Raw genomic sequence first — 22,438 nt, forward strand, 5'->3', positions numbered from 1 at the left:
AGACGACTGTCTATGAATTTGTCTTCACTTAGGACCGAAGGGCAAGGGAGATTTTTCAGTGACCTGCGGTGAGTGGGCTAGATTTCTGCTTCCCTGAATGCCCCTCAGTAGCTCTGTAGGTAAAGAAGGTGCAACTTTACTGCCTTGGATCTCTACCCTAGGGGAGGAATGCATTTCTGCTCTTCAGGTTATCACGGGGGATGAAGTATTTTTGGTAAGACTCAAAGGGCATAAGAAGTGGAAAGTAAGAAAAGGTAAATTCTCACCAGTAACAAAAGCTTGGAGGGTGAAATAATACCATAGAAAAGAGGAAGGGAACCCCTCCCTAATGTAAAAGCTGTGTAGCAGGGATGAGGGCCCTCCCCAAATGGGGGGTGGAGGTGGAAATCACCTTGACTCAGGTAGTATTTGAACTCAGGTCTTTCTGGCTCCAAAGCTAAATCTCTAGCCATGACACCACAGTGCCTCTTATCCAGGTTGTTAGTAGCTCACCTTTTGATAGGGTTTTTAAGGTTTACAAAACAATTTCTATACACTATGTATACATTAAAATGTATATATGTTCATACACATATTTAATTCGAAGGTGTGAGTAGCACTGAATGCTAGAGGGGCCATTCCTTCCCCGCCACTTCAGAGCAGGTGCAGACATCCTTAGATTATTTCCTATCTTCTTTAAGGATACTTTTAATTAGCTGCTGACCTTGAAGATACTAAACGGGAAAACCCAGCCTCTCACACCTTTGCTCTCTGCTGGTTTTGAGGTGTGCTGGAGTCAGCTTGTGGTTAAATTTTCAGGGTGAGCATTTCCACCTCAGAAATTGGCAAACTGACAATCAGGGCTTGATTCATTGCTCTGTTGATTGTCTAGACTTAAGAAAGTGAGGAAAAAATGTTAATGCAGATTAAACTTAAAAGTATGTATACTTTTTTTTTCTGGACAGAAGGTTGTTAAATATTTACCAGAATGCCACTGAGTGTAGGAAAGTTGAGCTTCTGCCCTTGGAGAGATAAGTGCCCTTCCCCCACCAGGCTAGTGAATGAGCCCTTGGTCTCCTGGGCAAGGCGGTGTCTGGAGTTGGACTACCTCCTCTTTGTATCTTCATTCCTACGTAGGTGTAGGAACAACCAGTGAACCCTATAATGGCCTCAGATGTCTACACACAAATACAAAATAAGTGTAACAAGCCGGGTAATGAGCTAGAGGTCCCAATGCAATGAAGCAAATTGATCCCATTAGCATCAATGAGACCTAGAGAAATATGGCCCTGAAAGAGTATATCATCTTCAAAAAGATCATAAATAATAAAAAGGCAGTAGAGTAGCATTGTATATTAAGAAATATGAACCTGAGGAAATCCAGGAATATGAGAAGGGTAAGCATGGAAGAGGGTATTTGGGTGAAAGGCAATAGAGGGAGAAGCATTAACAAAATTTACCATAGAGTATACGACAGACCCATGAACACAGGGAAGATATACATGAGTTCAGGAGACGGATCAGTTTGATGTATATTCTTGTGCATATAAGTAGACAGTTGAACATGAGGGTAATAGCTGTATACATTTACTATGTGCCAGACACTGTGCTAAGTGCTTTAGAGTTATCTCATTTGCTCCTCATTGAAACCCCAGGAGGTGGGTACTGTTATTATCCCTATTTTGCAGCTGAGGAAGCTGAGGCAAATGAAAGTTAAATTACTTGCCCAGGATTACCCAGCTAGTAAGTGTCTGAGGCTGGATTTGAGCTCTAGTCTTCCTGACTCCTGGCCGTACCACCTAGCTGGTACCTCTGAAAACCTCTGAAAAAGAAAACAAATGATTTGTCAATCAACAAGCATTTATGAAGTGCCTACTACATGAAGATCAAAATAATTGCAAAAACACGTTTCCTGTCCATTTGGCTTCTAGCAGGTATGAAGGACAAGGGATATTTTGCAATGACCTGCTGAGAGTGAACTACATTTGTATTTTTCAAAACACCCTGCAGCAGCTGTGTAATTAGCAAGGTGCTAGTCTGGCTAGCACGGAGGCATACGGAGGGGTGCTTCAATGATCCAGTATTGATTAGAGTTCTCCCTCCACCAAAAGCAAGGCAGGTAAGAATTTCTTGGCCCACTTTAATGATAATTTTATATTAATGATAATTAATTAATGATAATTATAATAACCTTCTGAAGTTGGGGCCAACAGATGGGGAGTTTATCAACAAAGAAAGGTACTAGGAAGTTTGGGGATTCCCATCTTGGAACGGGAGGTTAAGGAGAAGGAAGCCAGCAAAAGCGGCAGCCTCAGTTTCCAGAGAGCAGAATTTGAAGAGACCAGAGAAAAGGATAGGCAGAATCAAAAACGCTAAAATTTCTCCCACGGAATTCAGCCCAGGAGAAGGATAAAACTGTGAAATTCCAAAGGTACAAAGAGAAATAATTCCCTGGAGGACAGAGGGAGAGTGGTCTAAAGAGACTGAGGTAGGCACCCAGAGAACTCATTAAGCAATATTTTCGAGTCATATACTGAATCCACAAGTGTGGGATGGCGCTGTATTCATTCAATGAGCATTTATTGAGCATATACCTGGGGTCAGGACAGACACTGGGCTAGGCATTGGAGGAACAGAGACACAAATGAAACCATCTTTACCCTCAAGGAGTTTATGTTCTATTGGAGGAAATAATGCATACACATAAAGTAAACGTGAAAAAGAGGGAGACCCTTAGGGTATAATAAGGAGTATTTAGGCAATGCTTCTTAGGCTGAACTTTGAAGTGAGCTAGACAGTCGAAAATCATAGGTGAGTGTGGAGAGCGCTCCAGGCACGAGGGACAGCTTGTCCCAAGGCGTTGAGATGAGAGATGAAATGCCATGCAGAGGGGATAAACGAATAGGACAGTCTGGCAGAACTCAGGAGTTTGCTTAGTCTGGGCAGGTAGACTGGAGGCAACTCGGGAAGGGCTTTCAACAGTGAACAGAAGAGCTTGAGTTTGTTCCTAGAGGCGATAGGGAACCACAGAATCTTCTTGAGCAAGGGAGTAACATGGTCAGTTCTTTGCGTTAGGAGTATTGATTTGGTGGGTATGTGGAGGATGAATTGGAGAGGGGAGAAATCAGAATCGGAGAGACAAATTAGGAGGATATGGTGATGAGTGCTCAGAATTGAAGTGGAAGTGGCCGTAAGAATCTCTTGGAAGCGTTTAGTACACGGGGAGCTGAGGTTGGCAAGGATTACTATGGACAACAAAAAGGGACTTTCTTTTTGTAGGGAGCCGCTGGGTGGCGCAGTGGCTGGAGTCAGGAGGACCTGGGTTCAAATCCAGCCTCAGACATTTACTAGCTGTGTGAGCTTGGGTAAGTCATTTAACCGTGTCTGCCTCACCAAAAAAAAGGGGGGGGATTTTAAAAATTTTTGGAAGGGGGCTGATGCAGAGAATGGGCAGATGAAATGATGATTGTGGATGACCAACTTCAATATTGCTTCTATTTTTTCCCTCTGCCAATGAGTTTAGTGTATGGACTTAGAGAAGACATAACTAACATGGTTCTCAGGAAATCAAAGCCTAAGAAAAGCTAGAAGGTGTAAGAGATCACCTAGTTATAATATCCGAGTTATCACCAGAGCTCAAGTCATCAGATGCAGAAAAGCTGTATCCTAGTGCAGCTGGGTGATGAAGGGAACTTGAAGGCCAGAAGACCTAAGTTCATATCCAGATACTTACTAGTTATGTGAAGCTGGGCAAATCATCTCACCTTTCTCAGCCTCAGTTTCCTCAACTGTGAAATGGGGATAACAACACCACCTCCCTCCCAGACTTGTTGGGGAGATCAGTTGTTGAAAGTGCTTTGCAAACTTGTTAGCTATTATTATGAATAGTTGCACCTGCCAATCTGGAAAATGGTGAAGAAAGAGGTGCCACAGGACAAAGGAAGGACGAATGTCCCAATTTTTCTTTAAAGGAGAAGACTAGAGCCTGCAAGCCATAGGCCAGTGCATTTGACTTCAGTTCTCAGCAGAACTCTAGAACATATTAAATTAAGGGCATTTCCTCTTTTCCTTTGAGAGGCTGATTAGATAAGTAGGTCTAGGGCATGATGACACTATGGTTTACCTGGATTTTAGCCAAGCATGTGACAAATTCTCTCATGCTACTCTCATAGGCTAGATGATAGGAACTGCATGACTGGACAGACCCAAATAGGAGGGAAAGAATTTCAGAATAAGAAGGGGGTCCATCTGGTCCAACTCATAATACCTGAATGGGAATCCCTGTGCCAAGTGAGCCATCCATGAAAGAACTCCAGGGAGGTACCAATATCCACCACCTCCTCGGAGTACAATTCCTTTTCAGATTGGAAGGGGGGGGAGGAAGGGAGGGAGAGAGGAATGAAGAGAAGAAGGAAGAGAGGAAGAAAGGGAGGAAGGAAAAGAAACAAGTATTTATTAAGCTCCTACTATGTGCCAGAAACTTTTCAAATATTATCTCATATGATACTCACAATAACCCTGAAAAGTGGGTGCTATTATTATTCCCATTTTGCCACTGAGGAAACGGAGGCAGACTGAGGTCAAATGACTAGCCCAGGGTCACACAGCTAGTATGTGTCTGAGATTGGATTTGAGCTCTGGTCTTTTTTGACCACAGGCACAGCGATCCATCTAGCGCACCCTGCAGCTCCGATCCATTGCTCCTAGTTTTCTCCTCTGGAAACAGAACAAATATAACCCCCCTTCCACACGACAGCCTTTCAAATCATGTCCCATATGAGTCTTCTCCAAGCTACATATCTCCAGTCTTTTAAATTAATCTTCACGTGATATGAATTCAAGGTCCTTCACTATTATCTCCTCTGAACACTCCCCAGCTTATCAATGTCCTTCCTAAAACATGCTGCTCAGAATTAAAATCGGTGAATAAACATTTATTAAGTGCCTACTGTGTGCCAGGCACTGTGCTAATTGCTGAATCACTCCATTCCAGATATGGTCTGACTTGGACAGGCTAGAGGGACTTTAACCTCCCTATTCCTGGAAGCCCTGCCTTTCTAAATGCAGTTCAATATCAGATTAACTTTCCTGGCTGCCACATGGAATATGGTTTGTATTGAGCTTGAAGTCCACTAAAGCCTTCAGATCTTTTTCAAACAAATTGCATAGAGTGCTAGAAAAAGAATGGGGAAGATTGAGATTCAAATCCTTCTTTAAACTCTACGTGACAGGAAGCAAGTCTCTTAACACATCAGCCTCAGTTTCCTTGTCTGTAAAATCGGGATAATAATAGGTTCTACCTCACAAGGTTGTTGTAGGAATCAAATGAAACAATGTAAAGTGCTTTGCAAACATTAAAGCCAGTGTCAGGTATTTATTAAATTCCTACTACATGCTAGACACTGCTAGAAACTTTATAAATATTATCTCATTTGATCCTCACAACAACCCAGGGAGGTGGGTGCTGTTATTGTTCCCATTTTACAGCTGAGGAAATGGTGGCAGGTAGAAGTGAAGTGACTTGCTCAGAGTCACACAGCTAGGAAGTATCTGAGGTTGAATTTGAACTTAAGTCTTCCTGACTATAAACCCAGTGTTCTATCCACTGTGCTGACCCATTAAAAAAAAAAGGATATCTTCATAATAATAGCTAGTGTTTATAGAATGCTTTAAGGTTTTCCTTAAAGGTTTAAGGTTTCCTTTAAGGTTTAAGCCCTTTCCATATACTATATAATTTGATATAGTATATATCTGGGAAGTAAGTGATATTATCCCTACTTTACAGATGAGGAAACTGAGGCAGACAGGAGTTAAATAATTTGCCTAGGGCTGGAAAACTCCCTAAACCAATTGTTAGATTTTCAGCAAACTTTTACACAAGTCCTCAAACACTCCAAATCAGGGCTTCATTTATTGTTTTGTTGATTTTCTAAATTAAAGAAAGTGATGGAGAAAATGACAAACAATGCAGATTTAACTCAAAAGTGAGTCTTGTGTACTCTCCCCTCCCAGAGCCAGTTGTTAAATGTTTACCAGCAACCCCCCCCCCGGGTCAATCCAAGGTAATTTGAGGAAGCACTAAAAACTGAGAGGGGGAGGGGGTTCAGGAAAAGTTTCCCAGAAAATGTACCACCTGAGCTGAGCCTTGAAGTCAGTAAAGGGTTAGGAGAGTCTGAGCTCAAAAAGGAATGTGGAGTATTTGAGACAGCCAAGTCATCCCTCTAGGCTGGAACATTGTGAAATCTGGTCAACAAACACGATGTCTAAGGAAGGTCCTGTGTTAGGAAAGACAAAGATGAGTCCGAGGTCTTGGATTTGAGTCCTGTCTGTCACACTTACTACCTGGGTGACTTTGGGGAAGTCTCTTTATCTCTCTGGGCCTCACCTGTAAAAGATTCCTCTGTGAGCCTATGAGAGTGAGCTCCTTTAAGGACTTTCCTTTTTACCTGCAGAATACGCTATAAACTCAGATAAAAGCTGGGTCCCTTATTGTTGTGGTTCCGCTATGTCCGACTCTTCATGACCCCATTTGAGGTTTTCTGGGCAGAGATACTGAAGTGGTTTGCCATTTCCTTCCCCAGCTCATTTAACAGATAAGGAACCTGAGGCAAACAGGGTTAAGTGACTTGCTCAGGGTCACACAGCTAATATGTGTCTGAGGCCGCATCTGAATTCAGGATCCCTTTATCCACTGCACCATTTTCCTTTTGAGAAAGTGGCCAGGCCAGCCCCATGTTCATTCCTTTGCTTTTCTCCCATTTCTATTTCAGACTCTTTGAATTTCTCCTCCATGCCCTTTCTAGGAGTGCCTTTCACACACACACACACACACACACACACACACACACACACACACACACCATTTTTAACTTGATTTTATACACTATCTTCCCCCCATTCGAACGTAAGCTCCTTGAGGGGTAGGGACTGTTTTTCTTCTTGTTTATATTTGTATTCTTAGCACTTGGCTCAGTGCCTGGCAAATAACGAGTGCTTAATAAATTCTACTTGAACTAGGTCTGTATTCCAAAGAGAGCAAAGAGAAAAGAAAAGGACCTATTTGTACAAAAATATTTATAGCAATTCTTTTTGCGGTGACAAAGAACAGGAAACTGAGAGGATGCTCATCAATTGGGGAATGGCTGACAGGTTGTGGTACATGATTGTGAAGGAATCTTATTGTGCTGTAAGAAACGCTGAGCAGGCAGATTTCAGAAAAACCTGGAAAGACTTACATGAATTGATGCAAAGTGAAGTGAGCAGGACAAGGAGAATGTTGTACCCAGTAACAGTGATCAACTGTGAATGCTACCCACCTCCAGACAAAGAACTGATGGAGTCTTAATGTGGATCGAAGCATACCTTTTAAACTTTTTTTTCTTGGTTTTCTTTTTTTGGTCCATGTTTTCTTTTGCAACATGGCTAATATGGGAATATGTTTTGTAGGATTAGACAGAATTATGAACTCATATTAAAAAAAACAAATGTTAAAAAATTTACATGTAACTGAGAAATATTTAGTGAAACAAAAACATATTGGGGAGAGAATGTATATAGGAAAATAAATATATGAATTCTAGTTGACTTGGCTTCTTTTTTTTCATGCATCTGTCTTTTATTGTTTAAAAAATTAGAACAATATTCAGCATTAATACCACCAACTAAATTTGCTAAATAACTATTTACATTTAAATTGATTTTATTTTTTTAATTAATTATTTTGATTTATCAACCATCACTTCCATAAGCTTTTGAGTTTTAAATTTTTCTCATCCTTTCCTCCCCAAGACAGCATGCAATCTGATATAGGCTCTACATATACATTCCTATTAAACATATTTTCACATTAGTGATGTTGTGAGTAAGAATTAGAACCAATAGGAGGAACCACCAGAAAGAGGAAACAAAACACTGACTTGTTAACTTCTGAACCAGAGGTTGTTATAGGATCGTAGAATTAGAAGCTTCTGGGTGGCTCAGTGGATAGATTTGCATTCAATTCCTGCCTCAGATACTTATTAGCTGTGTGACCCTGGCCAAGTTGCTTAACTTCTCTCTGCCTCATTTTCCTCATCTGTAAAATAGACTCAATGGCCTCTAAGGTTCCTTCTGATTCTAATCTATAATCCTTTGATTTTGACCTGGTCAAAAGTCCTCATTTTGTCATTAAGGAATCTGTGGTCCAGAGAGTTTAATAGGCTTGCTCAAAGTTAAAAATGTAGTAAGAGGCAAAGCCAAGATTCAAATGCTATGATTCCAATATTCTTGCACTAGGGGCAGCTAGGTGGCACAGTGGATAGAGCACCGTCCCTGAAGTCTGGAGGACCTGAGTTCAAATCCAACCTCAGACCAAACATTCAACCCTTACTAGCTGTGTGACCCTGGGTAAGTCACTTAACCCCAATTGCCTAAAATGAACAAACAAAAAGCAACAATATTCTTGCACTAAACCATACTATAGTCCAACCTGTGACTTAGGAAGCTAATTTCAGTAACTGTGGGAAGAAGGAGAGACTGAAAGCAGAATAAGGAATTAGGAGGCTAATACAATTATCCAGGGCAGGTGTGATTCATGTCTAAACTGGGGTTGCTAATTCACATGGGTAGAGAAAAAGGAATAGATGCAAGAAATGTTACAGAAACAGGCTACCCAAGTTTTAGCAACTGAATGGACATTTCAGCTGAGAGAAAGGAAGGAATTAAGGATGACTTCAAGATGATGAGTCCAACTGGTTGTCTGGGAGTATGTTAGACCAACTATGTTGTCTGGGAGATGTTTGGAGAAGAGATAGGTTTAAGGGAAGGGTGGTGGATACAATCACTTCTATTTGGGACATTCCAAGATATGTCTAGAGCTGGAAGCTGAAAACTTGGGACTGGAATCCGAAAGAGGAAATAAGATATTCTAACATGTAGAATTCTAACGTAAAGAATAAGGAGTCATCTGTGGAGTGATATATGAACCCATTGGAGCTGGTGAGATCACCCAGGGAGAGTGTATAGAGAAAAAAAGGGCTAGGACTGAGTTTTGCTCAAGGGACCGGAAATGAATGGATGATTCATCAAAGGAAACTCACAAGGAGTGGTCTGACAGGTAGGAAGACAATCTTGCCCAAAAAGAGTCACAAAAGTCAAGGGAGGGGAGAGTATTCAGGAGGTCGTGAAAGAGAATCCCGGCTGAGCCACAGAGAGGTCAAGGTCATCGTGGGTGGAGGAAATGCCATTGGTTTAGCAGTTAAGAGATTTTTGATAATGATGGAGATGGCAGTTTCAGTAGAGTGATGGGGTTGGAAGCAAGGGGCTGAGAAGGGGGTGGGAGGGGAAAAAGTAAAGGCATCAGGTGACTGTGGAAAATTATTGGAATTTGTCAGTGAAAGGATAAGAAATAGACAGTGGCAGTCTGTAGGGTCAAGTGAATGTGTGTGTGTGTTTCTTTAAAGGATAGGGTAGAACTGAATATGTCTGTAGCCTAGAGGAAAGAGCAATAGATATGGAGAGAATGGAAATGGGAGTTCTATCTACCCATCTATTAGTCATCTATCTTGATAGGAGTGTGTGTGTGTGTGTGTGTGTGTGTGTGTGTGTGTGTGTGTGTGTTGTGTGGGGTCTCGGGATTACTGAAAGAGGAAGAGCATGGGATTAAGAGCCAGGTGAAGGGTCACCTCTGTCTTGGAGACTGGAATAAAGAGAGAGGATTGCAGGGAATCGACAATGTGTTTTATAGATGAAGAGGACAACTGGACTCAAGTTTTCTCAATAAAGTAAGGGACTCAGTAAAAACATGGGTCATCTCCTGAGAGGTGGGGGTGGAAGCCTTGCAGGCTTCAGGAGACCAGAGTAGGTTTAGAACATCTGTTGGGTGGGGGCAGGGTGCATAATAGAGAGTCAATCAAAGAAGACAAAGGATGCCATCCGAGCAGCCAAGGACCCAGCTGAAAATAGATGGGACAAATGTGGACACAACTGAATCATGACTTCCTTCCATATTGCAAGAATAGAAGCAGGCAAAGATGATAGCAAAGGCAATCCATGGTCAAAGACTGGAAGGGCTTTAGGAGCAGAAGGAAGAGGGAGCCCGGGAGACAAGGGGGAGGACAACACACTGTTGAATCAGTTATCTCTAGGATTAAAACTGTGATTGGGGGAAAATCAGACCAGAGCCCAGGAGCTGGCCTGGGAGAGCAGAAAAGGGGAGAGAGATTGGGGAGTGAGGTGAGAGGGGAAAGAGAGGGCTCAGGAGAAATAAAACCAAGAGAGAGAAAGAAAGATGGGAGATTAGCACTGGAGACTGCAATTTCAGCACCAAGATCATGGAGGGGCCACCACAACGGGAGATCTTAGGAGCGACCATCCCTGATCAGGACTGAGGTGGATAGCAGCTGTAGATTGGACAAGTTGGAAAGGGTAGAATTGGGAGTCCGGGGTTTTCAAGGGACCAATGGTTTACCGAATCCCTCAAGAATGGGAATTGTAGTTCGGATAGAGAGGCAGGCTGTGGCCAGGTCCTGAACTCCTAAAGGCAAGGAGATTAGTGGATTCTGGGAATACAAATACAGATGGGGGTAAACCACAGAGAAGAGATAGCTATGCAAAGGCGGCAAATGAAATGGAAGTTCTGAAAATGAGAGAGAGTCAGAGGCACAGAGACAGAGAGAGACAGAGAGAGAGAGAGAGAGAGAGAGAGAGAGAGAGAGAGAGAGAGACAGAGACAGAGAGAGAGACAGAGAGAGAGACAGAGACAGAGAGAGACAGAGAGAGAGAGACAGAGAGAGAGAGACACAGAGAGAGAGACACAGAGAGAGAGACACAGAGAGAGAGAGACAGAGAGACAGAGACAGAGAGACAGAGACAGAGAGAGACAGAGAGAGAGAGACAGAGAGAGAGAGACAGAGAGAGACAGAGAGAGAGACAGAGAGAGACAGTGACACAGACAGAGACAGAGTTAGAAGGCTGCCAATCTTGATCCACTGTATTATCAGGCATTAGAGAAAAAGCAACCAGACTGGATAAAGTGAGTAGGGACAGATTATCTTCTGTAAAGACCTGGGTCACCACAAAAACAAAAAGATAGAAAAACTCTGAGTAGAAGTTAATATCAAATTCCTATATATAGCTGTGTGCTGCAGCCATCCCCACCCCCTTCTCCACTCCTCACCTTTAACTGCCTTTTTGAATAGAAATCTTTCTAAAACTTCTTACTTTCCTTCTTTCCTAAACTGAATTTAACCTTTTCTGAGGTTCTCAAGAACATCAATTATTGGATTGTGTCGTAATAGAGACAGGCCCTTAGGGCCTACTGAGATGTCTAGGGTTATTTCTCTTACACTAAATGGCCCCAAATTACAGTATTTTTTTCTACATTTTTTTGTTGGTATTATCTGTCTCCTCCCTTAATGCCAGACTGTCAACCTGTCCTTCGTTTCCATTTGCTTACGTATTACCAGATACTCATCTCCCTTCCGAGGTGTTGTTTCTAATCTTCTATGGGCTTAGAAACCTGATAACTAAGCTTATTGGAGTTATATATAAGTTAAATCACTTGACAAATATTTTGAAAAGCTGTGCCTGGAACAGAGGATAGGATCGAAAAATGAAATCGGTCCTTACCTCAAGTAACTGGGCAGTTTGTGTGTGTGTGTGTGTGTGTGTGTGTGTGTGTGTGTGTGTGTGTGTGTGTGTTTTCTTTATATACCCAGAATTTAATATAGTTCATGACATGTGGCAGGCACTTAATAAATGCTAGTTGATTTAATTTGATGGATTCAGCACCCTTCACAGGAAAGGTAAATATAGGTTACATATAAAATAAATACAAAGCTATTGGTGGGTCCAGGGGGCACCAGAAACTGGAGGAATTGAAGAAGGGTCTCTTGAAGGAGATGGTGATCAGGCTAAGCCTTGGAGGGAGATGGGAGCCTCAGGAGACGGAGGAGAGGAGAGAGATCGTTCTATATGTATGCAAAGGTACAGAGGTGAGAGATGGTATGTGTATAGGGAACAGCAAGTGGACCAGCTTGGTTGAAGAGAACGGTGTGTGAAAGGAAGTGGTGTGTAATCAGCCTGGAAAGATAGGCTGGATAGGAGAGTAAATAAAAGTCAATAGAGCTCTGAGTAAGAGCCCAAAGGGCTCTCCTCTGACTAAAGTGCAAGAATTTGAATGCACAGGTGGTGTGACAGCTAAGTCAATTTCTTTCCTGGTTTTTAACCATATTTCAGTAAAGAGGAAATGGGAAATGACAGCTGGATTCATGATATGTCCACACTTAGCACAGTGCCTGTCACTTAGTAGGTATTTATTTAATGGATATTGATTGATTGATTGATTATTTTCCATAAGCTTTAGAATTTTCTCCTTTCTTGCTCTCACCATAGACATTTTTTCCATAGGCAGTTTGAAGAGAAACTTCTCTCTGGTCCAAATGGTCATAAATTCTGAAACAATGGGATGTAAAGGCATGAGGTTTTGGTATTAATAATCCAACCATGCACAACTGTGAATGAAAAAAAAAAACAAACCTTAACCTTGACCTAGCACCAAGAAAAAAAAATGCTGTGCATAGTAATGGTTTATAAAGAATAGATGATTTTAGCTTTTACTAAGGCAGAGCTTGGTAAATAACATTACCACTGACTCACTTACATTGAATGACACAGAATGAAAAAAAAAATGCCTTTCAGGCCGTTCCTATTACCTAATAGGGGCTGAGAAATAGACACTCACTGAAGGAGCCCCACCTGTGACCCCAAATGAACCTTTCCCTATAAGGATGTTGTTACTGATTTCCTGGTCAAAGAGAAGGAATCTCAAAGTCCAAAATAAAAACCCCAAAAAGAGCCGGTCTGGATCTGAAAGGAGGAGCTAGTACTCTTCCAGACAGTTCACAGAATTTCCTCTGTATCACTTCCTCAATAAGAAGCATTCTCTGGAGAACAGATTTCCAATCTTTTCCAGCACAGCTCAGTGACTAAAGTCACAGCTCTGGACTTGGCATTAGGAAGACCTGAGTTCAGATCTTAGCTCACTCACTCACGTGACCCTGGGCAAATCACTCCATCTCTATCTGCCTGAGTTTCCTCGTTTAGAGATAGTAATAGCACCTACCTCCCAAGGCTGTTGTGAGGATCAAATGAGACACTAACTGTAAAATGCTTATCACAGTGCCTGACACATAGTAGGCACTTAATAAATGCTTGTTTTCTTCCTTCCTTCTTTTAAGCATCAAGGATCCCTCATATTATAAAAAAGACGTAATGCTTTAAAAAAAAGGTCAATATGAATTGAGTAGTGCTTTCGAGTGAATTTCCTTTTAAATATTTATTGACATTCTTATATTTTTACATCCTGATAATTTTCCTATATGCTTCCTACCCCAGAGTCCTATCCCTCTCCACCCCCAACCAGAAAACTCCTCTGTGATGAAGAAAAACAGGTAAGCAAAGGTGACTCTATCCATGGTCACCTGAAAGATTTGAGATGGGCTGTTTGATTCATTATGAGGTCCAGTTGCATTTGTTGTAATTATATGTAAGTCATTGTATGAGGAGAAGCATGCAAAGTAGAAAGAGATCTGGCTTTGGAGTCAGAAACAGACATCTCTGACATACCTGGCTGCGTGTCCCTGGGCAAGTCACTCAACCTAAGAAGGCATCAGAACAGTTGAAAATCTTCATTGATATTGAAAACTATCCCAGTGATTTTTTATTTTCCAGTTAACAGGAATTTATTCTCGCTCCCTCCTGACCCTCCCCTCCACCTACTACATTTAGAAGGGAAAAAAAAAAACACTTGGAAAATCAATCAATAAATATTTATTAAGCTCTACTAAGTTCTAGGCACTGTGCTAAAAAAGGGGAGCAGAAGACAGTCCCTGCTCTCCAGGACTAACAAATATACATTATATGAATTTCCATTTTATTGATAACAAAAGCATCTGTGCTAGGCAATGGATAGAACCTTGCAATTAGTCAGGAACACTGAGTTCAAATCTTGCTGTAGGCACTTATTTAGTTGTGTGACCTTGGGCAGGTTACTTAACCTTCCTCAGCCTCAGTTTCCCCATCTGTAAAATAGGGATAATACCAGCACCTACCTTCCGGAGCTGTTGTGAGGATCAAATAAGATGATGCATGTGAAATGCTTTGCAAACCTTAAAGTGCTATAAAAAGGCCAGCTATTATTATTACTGTGTATGTATGAAGAAGAGTAATATAAATTACAATATATGGAGAGAGGAAGTATCCCATTATAGAGGATGGAGAAGTCAGGAATCACAGAATCTGAGAGATGGAAGGGACCCCAGCAGCTGTCAAGTCTAACCCGTACCCAAAGGAATTCCCACTACAACATACATAACAAGGGGCCATCTTGCCTCTGATGGAAGACCTCCAAGGAAGGAACCCTCTTCTTCCTTTCTCTCCACGTCTCTCAGAATCTCATTCCACTTATGAATAGCTCTCATTGTTGGGAAGGGGTGTGTGTGTGTGTGTGTGTGTGTGTGTGTGTGTGTGTGTGTGTGTGTGTGTGTTTTTCCTGGCACCAAGCAATTCCAACCCTTATTTCTGGTCCTGTCCTTTGGGGCCAAACAGAAGTCAGATCTCTCTTCCACATGACAGGTCTTCAAAGATGTAAAGACAGTTCTCAGGTCTCCCTTAAATCTTTTCTTTTCCAGACTAAACAAACATACCCAGTTCCTTCAATTCATCCTCACTTGACACAGCCTGATCACCATCTTTGGTTGCCAGGAAGATGTAAGTCCAAATCCTCTATCTCACACTATCTATGGACCCCTGGACAAGTTACTATCAGTACCGTAGACAACTCTATAAGACTAAGTTCAATTCAATAATTCAATTCAATAACCATTTATTAAGCCAGACACTGTGCTCATCCCTGGAGTTACAAAAAGAGTCAAAAGACAGCCTCTACCCTCAAGGAGCTTATAATCTAATGCAAACATATAGGTATGGACAAGCTATATACAGGATAAATAGGAGATAATTAACAGAGGGAAGGTAGTGGAATTAAGAGAGGTCAGAGAAGGCTTCCCATAGGAGGGGGAATTTTAATTGGGACTTAAAAGAAGCCAGAGAGGTCAGTAGTTGGAGTGAAGGAGGGAGAGCATTCCAGGCGTAGGGGAAAGTCAGAGAAACACCCAGAGTCCAGAGATGGAGGTTCTTGTTTGTGAAACAGCCAAGAGGCCAGCATCACTGGCTGGAAGAGTATGTGTGGGGCAAGAAGGTGTAAGAAGACTGGAAAGTAGGAGGTGGCCCGGCTGCATGTTGTCTGTTTACAACCTGGCCCCTCCCAATCATTCTAGTCTTCTTACACTATATGACCCTCCTCACTCTCCTACTTGCTGCTCCTCTAGCATGGGGCTCCTCTCCCACCTCTGCACCTTTGCACTGGATCTTTCCCATGCCTGGAATGCTCTGCCCCCCTCACCTCCTCTTCTCAGTTTTCTACTCTGCATCTGTCTCATAGGTACCTAACAATTTATATGTTGCTTCTTTCATTAGAATATAAGCTCCTTGAGGGCAAGGACTGTTTTTGCCTTTATTTATATTCACAGTGTTTAGAACCCAGTACCTGGGCAGCTAGGTGGCATAGTGGGTAGAGCACAGGCCTTGAAAGCAGGAAGACTGATCTTCATGAGTTCAAATACAGCCTCCAACACTTCCTAATTGTGTGACCCTGGGCAAGTCACTTCATCCTGTTTGCCTCAGTTTTCTCCTCTGTAAAATGAGCTGGAGAAGGAAATGGCAAACCACTCCAGTATCTCTGCCAAGAAAATCCCTAACGGGGTCATGAAGATTCAGACCAGATTGAGCCAACTCAACAAAAACCTAGTAGAAGCTTCATAAATGCTTACTGATTGATTGGGTCAGCCATTCATTCTGTCTCTTAGTGCCCCAGGCAACTCTGTAAGGGCACAGTGAGATGCTGATCAATTTCTGTACTATGGGCTCCCAGCGTTAATGAGATCACAGTCTTGAAACAACACATACAACATACGTTTGTACACATGCATGAGACCTTCAGCCTACCAGAAGGAAGGTTTGTGTGTTTATGATCCTGAGTCACGCTGCATGTTTTAATTGTTTAATGCATATTTAATACTTGTCAGCAAAACCAGACCCATAAATAAACACTCACAACACATGCCTCAGACCTCAGACTTTAGGTGGTAAGGGTGTTCAAAGGCAGTAAACAAGCCAGGAAAAGCACTGTTGTTCTTTTTCTTCTTCCTGAACTGCCAGAAATTCGACCCTCCTCACGGCTTGTCATCTACATATTTTGTTGGAGATATTTGGTGGTTATACGGATGGAGCCCTTAAAAGAACTCCTCAGGGGGGGCAGCTAGGTGGTGCAATGGATAGAGCTCCCCTCTCCCCACATGCCCTGGAGTCAGGAGGACCTGAGTTCAAATCCGGCCTCAGACACATAACACTTACCAGCTGAGTGACCCTAGGCAAGTCACTTAACCCCAATTGCCTTGCCAAGGGGAAAAAAAAAAAGAACTCCTTAGTCTCTCTCCCCAGACCCCATCCTTTAACTGCAGTTCACAAGTTGGGAATCACTCCTCCAGAAAATGTTAAGAAGTTCCTTTTTTTGAAAACGGAGAACATTTGATCCAAGCTACTCTTTCTTGTCCTAGGAAAAGATATCCCTCCTGGCCAGTAGATCCAAATTATGCTTAGCACTGTGCCTATGGCGTAGTAGACATCTAATAAATGCTTATCTCCTTCCCCTATTCCCTACTCCTTTCCCCTAAAGATATCTCAAATCCACTGAGTTTGTTGGGCAAGAAAATGACTGAAATATGGGAATCCACAAAACTGAATTTCAAAGATAAACTCAGTTCTTTCTATAAGCTTTCTGTTTCTTTCGAGTGCAAATAAAATTGATAAACCTGGGTTCAAATCCTCTCTCTGACAAGTGTAAGCAGTGTGGCCTTGGGCTAGGAATGTAATCTCCTCTGGGCCTCAGTTTCCTTGACTGTAAAATGACGGAGCTGGAGTAGATGAGCTCTGAGGTCCCTTTCATTTCTCAGTCTGTGACTGGATGGTTTCCAAACTCCTTCTGAGCTCTGACCTATGTGATCCTATGACAAAAATAGGCTGTGGTCATGTCTTTCCTTATTTAATCAACAAGTGATGCCTTATGTGGCAACCTAGGTAGGGAAGATACAAAAGGGAAAAAATGAAACAGTTCCTGCCCTCAACTGATTTACATTTTATCAATGGAGTTATTCCTAAACTTTCTTACCTGAAGGTTTTCCTGGAGGAAGGGTCAAGGTTCAATGGTAATATTTTTTTCTTTTGAACTTAACTCCAAATAAAATGAACATTTCCAAATGCAAAGTAGAACAGAAAAATAGAATTACACATGAAATTGTGCCTCTAGTATGATGACCTTTTAAGTATATAATAAATTCAATGTGTAACTTTCAGGGCTATCCTACTTATCTGTGTTTCCCTCTTGCCTTTCTTCTGTTCTCTTCTGTGTGTTGTAAAAATGATTCTATGGCCCTTTTTTAATTTCTTCCTTTCTTGGCAACCCCAATATTATTCCTCCTCTGCCTCTCATCTCTCCATCCCTAATGGAAAAGAAAAAAAGAAAAACAACCCCCTTGTAACAAATATGCATATTCAAGCAAAACAAATTGGTCTCTGAGAATGTAGGTTTCATTCTGTACTTTGAGTCTATAACCTCTGTAAGAGTAAGATGACTGGGTAAATTAATAAAGTCACCCCACCCCATTAAAGTGACAAGATGCTCAGTCAACCATAGGTTTTAGACTAAACGTGGAAAATTCTTCCAACTGGAGCGAATTGGAGAGATGTTGCACAGGAATAGTTTTCCAAGACACCACGGAAATTTGGTCATTTATCTATAAATTATCAAGCTAGTTAGAATTTTAGGCAGTCCAAAAACTGGAGTAACTGTGACTTTCCAGCTAACCTCCCTGACTTTCCAACTAATCTCGCTTGGAGGAAAAGGCAAGCTCTCTCCTCTGGCTTTGTCCTAGGTCTCCTTCCCCCATCCTGCTTTGAATTGGAGAAGGAATCTACAAGTTCTGAAGGGTCTGAGGGATTTGAGACTTCCCATCTGATAAGCATCCTAGGATTTTCTCCATGGGATGGCAGAAGGTGGCAGCAGGGTCTGCATCAGGAGCCAAACACAGATTAGATATACATCCGCCATGCTTATGCCCTGATTCCTCGGGGCTACTCACATTCTAAAAGGGAGCTTATAACCTTTCTCTGGGAGCCAAACTTCATCTGTCCAGGCCACTCAAGTTACACAAGCTGCACCTTTCTGTCAGGAGGTGATGGCATATTTCATCACCACCCCTCTAGAATTGTGATGGGTCACTGCATGGATCAGAGTTCTTAAGTCTTTCAGAGTTGTTTGTCTCTTTCATGTTGTTATTGAATAAGTTGTCCACTGGTTCTGTGCAGTTTATTCTGAATCAGTTCATACTGTCCAAGATTTCTTTTAGGATGCAATAATACTCTATTACATTCAAACACTGTAACTTGTTCAACCATTCTCCAGTTGATGGACATCCTCTTGGTTTGCAGTTCTTTGCCACTACCACAAAAAAAAAGCTGCTATTAACATTTATTGAATGCACATTCTCTTTCATTTACAAAATGAGTGAACCATGTTTATTTTTCAAATTTACTTATTTTATTTTACAAACATTTATTGCTTCTCCTTCCTACTTCCTCCCCACCCCCTTATTGAATGACAAAAAAAATGAATAAAACCTTCATAACAAATATGTATTGGCCACGATGCCCAAAAATGTGTCATTCTGCTTTTTAAATCCTTCAGCTCCAAGGCAGGAAGTGAGTGGCATGATTCATCTTTATTTCTCTCAACCTGTGTTTTATCGTTCTAACGATCAGAGTTCTAAAGTCTTGTAAAGTTGTTTGGTTTCACCATGGTATTGTCATTGTATAGTCTCCTCGTTTTGCACGTTTCATTCTGTGTCAGCATGTGGAGTATTTCTTCCTCAGAAACAGTCCATTTCATTCTTTCTTATGGCACAGAAATATCCCATTACCTTCAACCTTCATTTGTCTGTTTAACTATTCCTCAGTAAGTGGGTATCACCTTAATTTCCATTCTGGGAAATGCTAATTCCTTCCCTCAATGGATTATCTCCATTTTATCCTAAATCCTGTTTGTACTTAATTGTTTGCATATTGTCTCCACTTACAGATTGTGAGCTCCTTGGGAACAAGGACAGTGTTTTTTGCCTTACTCTGTACAGGTATCCTGTGGTGTAGTGGACAGAGTGTTGGCTCTGGAATCAGGAAGGACCTGAGTGCAAATGTAGCCTCAGACACTTAATTAGCTTTGTAACCTTGGCTTTCCCAACTTCCCCAATGTTTGTAAAATGAAGATAATAATGACACCTATCCCCTGGAATTGTGGTAAGGATCAAATTAGATGTTTTTATTATTATTATTAATGTGCTCAGCACAGTGCCTGGTACATACTAGGTATTTCATAAATGCTTGTTGACTATAACTATTTCTGTTCACATGAACAAATTCTCTTTTTCTTCACAAATTCTCTTTTTCAGAATAATTTTTTTAGGTTTTGACTCTCTCCAGGAGGAAGACCAAAAGGATAGATTGGGGCTCCGGACTTGAGTTTCAAAGTCAGCAGATAAATAAGCTCTTTCCTAAGGAACTGGAGGCAATAGAACCATTCACCAGTGATTCATGTACCACTTTTTAAACTGCAACCAAAAAAAAAAAAGATGAATCATCAAAGAAATCGCCCAGATTCTGAGTCTTCTTCCTGGGATTCAACGAGAATAGATTCTAAAGTCTCTCTGTTGTTCATTAACATACTTACTCATTCATTTAAAATAACCTCTTAGTGCTATCATAATAAGGACGGGTTTTGTTGTGTGTGGGGTTTTTTTCCTTCCAAAATCTTGTTCTTGGAAATCTTTGTTTAAAAGCCAGATGGGGCTCCAAGTCACTGTGAGATGAATCATTCCAGAAACTTGGTGTTCACTGTAGCTGGACCAATTATGCTAAAAATCTATGCCTGGAGAAATAGGAATATAAACAGGGAGGTTTAACTAGGAGACAAGTATGCAGTCCAACTCCCCTCTTTTAATAGAAACGTGTGTGTGTGTGTGTGTGTGTGTGTGTGTGCATGTGCCCGGGTCCTACTCCAGAAAATAATGAGTCACCAACTTGAAAAGAGACCATCTGGTTTGAGCAGTCATTTGAGCCAGGAAGCATTGACCCTGACATTCAACCCTATAGATATTGAAGAGAAATAACACTGGAAAGAAGACAGCTACCATTGGTGATTGGTTGTTTCAAACTAGCTAGGGTAGTTTGGAAAACATGGAACAGAATTTTCTCCAGGTCAAGGACACCATATTGTTCTGTTCAAGGCTGTAAAGCTGATAGGAAACCTACTTCCAAGAAATGAGTATTAGCAAATTGTAAAAGATTCAGTCATTAACATTGTTCCTGACTCCACTCCCTCTCCACTTCTCAACAACAGCCATATTCTTTATACGGACCCTCCCCACTCTCTTTCCAGATCCCCTCTGTGTATTGTCTTCCCCCCAACAGAATACAAATTCTTTGAGAGGGAAAGAACTATCTCATTTGCTTTTAATTGTAACCCAGCATTTACCACAGTATATGGTACATAAAGTACTTATTGAGCTTTTAACATCTATCTATCTACCTACCTACCTACCTACCTACCTACTTTAGTCCTTATTGACATATGGCAGTGGTCATGCAAGATTGATAGTGGGACAGAGGTAAATTTTATTTTATTTTATTTTTATTGGACCTGTGATTTTCATTGTTATGTGGATGCTTTGTATGTATCTCTCTAACTTAGAGGCCAGAGGAATCTCTTAATATGTCCACAGGAACTGGTGATCTGTATCACCACCCTTTATGTAGCCGCTGTGGTTAGCTTGGATTCAGCTTTGGGAAAGCCCAGTTTCTCAATGAGGGAATTAGGCTTCCCATTCTTACACTCATTGAGTCATCACTCCCACCCTAGCCACTCTGTGGACAATCCTCAAGTTTCCCTAAAAAAGGGGAAAGTGAAAGATGTGCACAATATGCACAAGTATATGACAGGCTATTTATTCCTACACGGCGACTAACAATAAACATAAGAGAAACACAGTGTACATTAACAGAATGATTCAAACAAGATTCAGTAACTTATTAGTGGTAATACAATCAGCTGAGAGGCTAATTAATATTGAAGCCTCTTTGGGACACAAAATAGTTTTTGCAGCACTACCAATTACTCATCTCTACTGGCATCGAACTGTCAAATAGCCCAGTTTGACCTCCTTTTGGTAACCCCTCTCCAGCTATCCGACTCTTGTCACTGCTTGGAACGATCTCTTCCTTAGTGTTGCTGTGTTAATCTCTATGGCTACTAATCTTTTGATGCTTACGAAGTTGATGCAAAAGGAGGAACCACACCAGATAGGCAAAGGTAACTAGAGGCCAGGTATAAGCCTAGCTAGCTGAATCTATGGTGATAATTGTTGAAATCATGTCTGGTGGAGACGGACCAACATATGTTGCCACCTAGAGGACTTTGTCCAAGCCAGACCATTATCTGGGAGCTTCCATTTTAACCAGGTGTGGTAGCCCATATCATCAGCTCTTCCCATCCGGCAACCAATTAGAAGACTCTAAGTGGATGATTCATACGTAGTCAGAAGGAGGCTTTAAAAGTTCCTGGCTGTGCGTAGAAGGAAGGCCTGATCACATATTTATAAATATGTTTTGTAATGTGCATTTATATGGACCAGTTGTCCCCCCCTTTCCCCATTAGAGTGTAAATAGGAATTATATTTGCTTTTTGTCTTTGTATCCCCAGTGGAGCATACAGTAAGCACTTAATAAGTGCTTATTGATTGATTGATGTGAAAAAATACCAAATATCAATAAAGGTCATAGATATAGAATGGGCCTCAGAGACCAACTAATCCAATCGCCCTCATTTTACAGATGAGGCAACTGAGTCCCAAGGAAGGTTAAGTAACCTGGCCAGAGTCACCAAGGATTTGAACTCTGGTCCTCCTATTCTAAAGCCAACACTTTCTTTCTTCCCTGTGCCTCATTGCTGACAACTGCTCAGCAATTTATAGGATCTCCCTGGGACACTGAGATGTTAAGTGACTTACCCAGGGTCACACAGTCAGTATATGTCAAAGGAAGGACTTGAATCTGGGTCTGTCTGATTCTGTTTGTTTCTCTATCTACTATATTATTTTACCTTCACATGATCTCAGAGTTGATGGGGTTTTTTTGTTTGTTTGTTTTTTGGGTCGGGCAATGGGGGTTAAGTGACTTACCCAGGGTCACACAGCTAGTGTTATGTGTCTGAGGCGGGATTTGAACTCAGGTTCTCCGGTGCTCTATCCACTGTGCC

General features: G+C 41.5%; 1 long non-coding RNA gene across 3 annotated transcripts; it reads left to right on the top strand.

Moving 5' to 3' along the window:
• Positions 1 to 1,875: 1,875 nt before the first annotated feature.
• Positions 1,876 to 21,971, top strand: LOC110199753 (uncharacterized). 3 transcript variants are annotated; one of them, XR_013482556.1, is made up of 6 exons: positions 1,876 to 2,098; positions 3,259 to 3,344; positions 8,254 to 8,364; positions 13,354 to 13,409; positions 14,649 to 14,727; positions 19,578 to 21,971. It is a non-coding gene; the product is annotated as an uncharacterized LOC110199753 (long non-coding RNA). The 3 variants fall into 3 exon arrangements; XR_013482555.1 differs by lacking the exon at positions 13,354 to 13,409 and having other exon boundaries at positions 1,882 to 2,098; XR_002322038.2 differs by lacking the exon at positions 13,354 to 13,409 and having other exon boundaries at positions 1,883 to 2,098; positions 19,609 to 21,971.
• The last annotated feature ends 467 nt before the right edge of the window (positions 21,972 to 22,438 follow it).

Source organism: Phascolarctos cinereus, unplaced genomic scaffold (genome assembly GCF_003287225.1).
Source record: "Phascolarctos cinereus isolate Bilbo 61053 unplaced genomic scaffold, phaCin_HiC Scaffold_726;HRSCAF=1367, whole genome shotgun sequence".
In the NCBI taxonomy this organism is placed as follows: Eukaryota; Metazoa; Chordata; class Mammalia; order Diprotodontia; family Phascolarctidae; genus Phascolarctos; species Phascolarctos cinereus.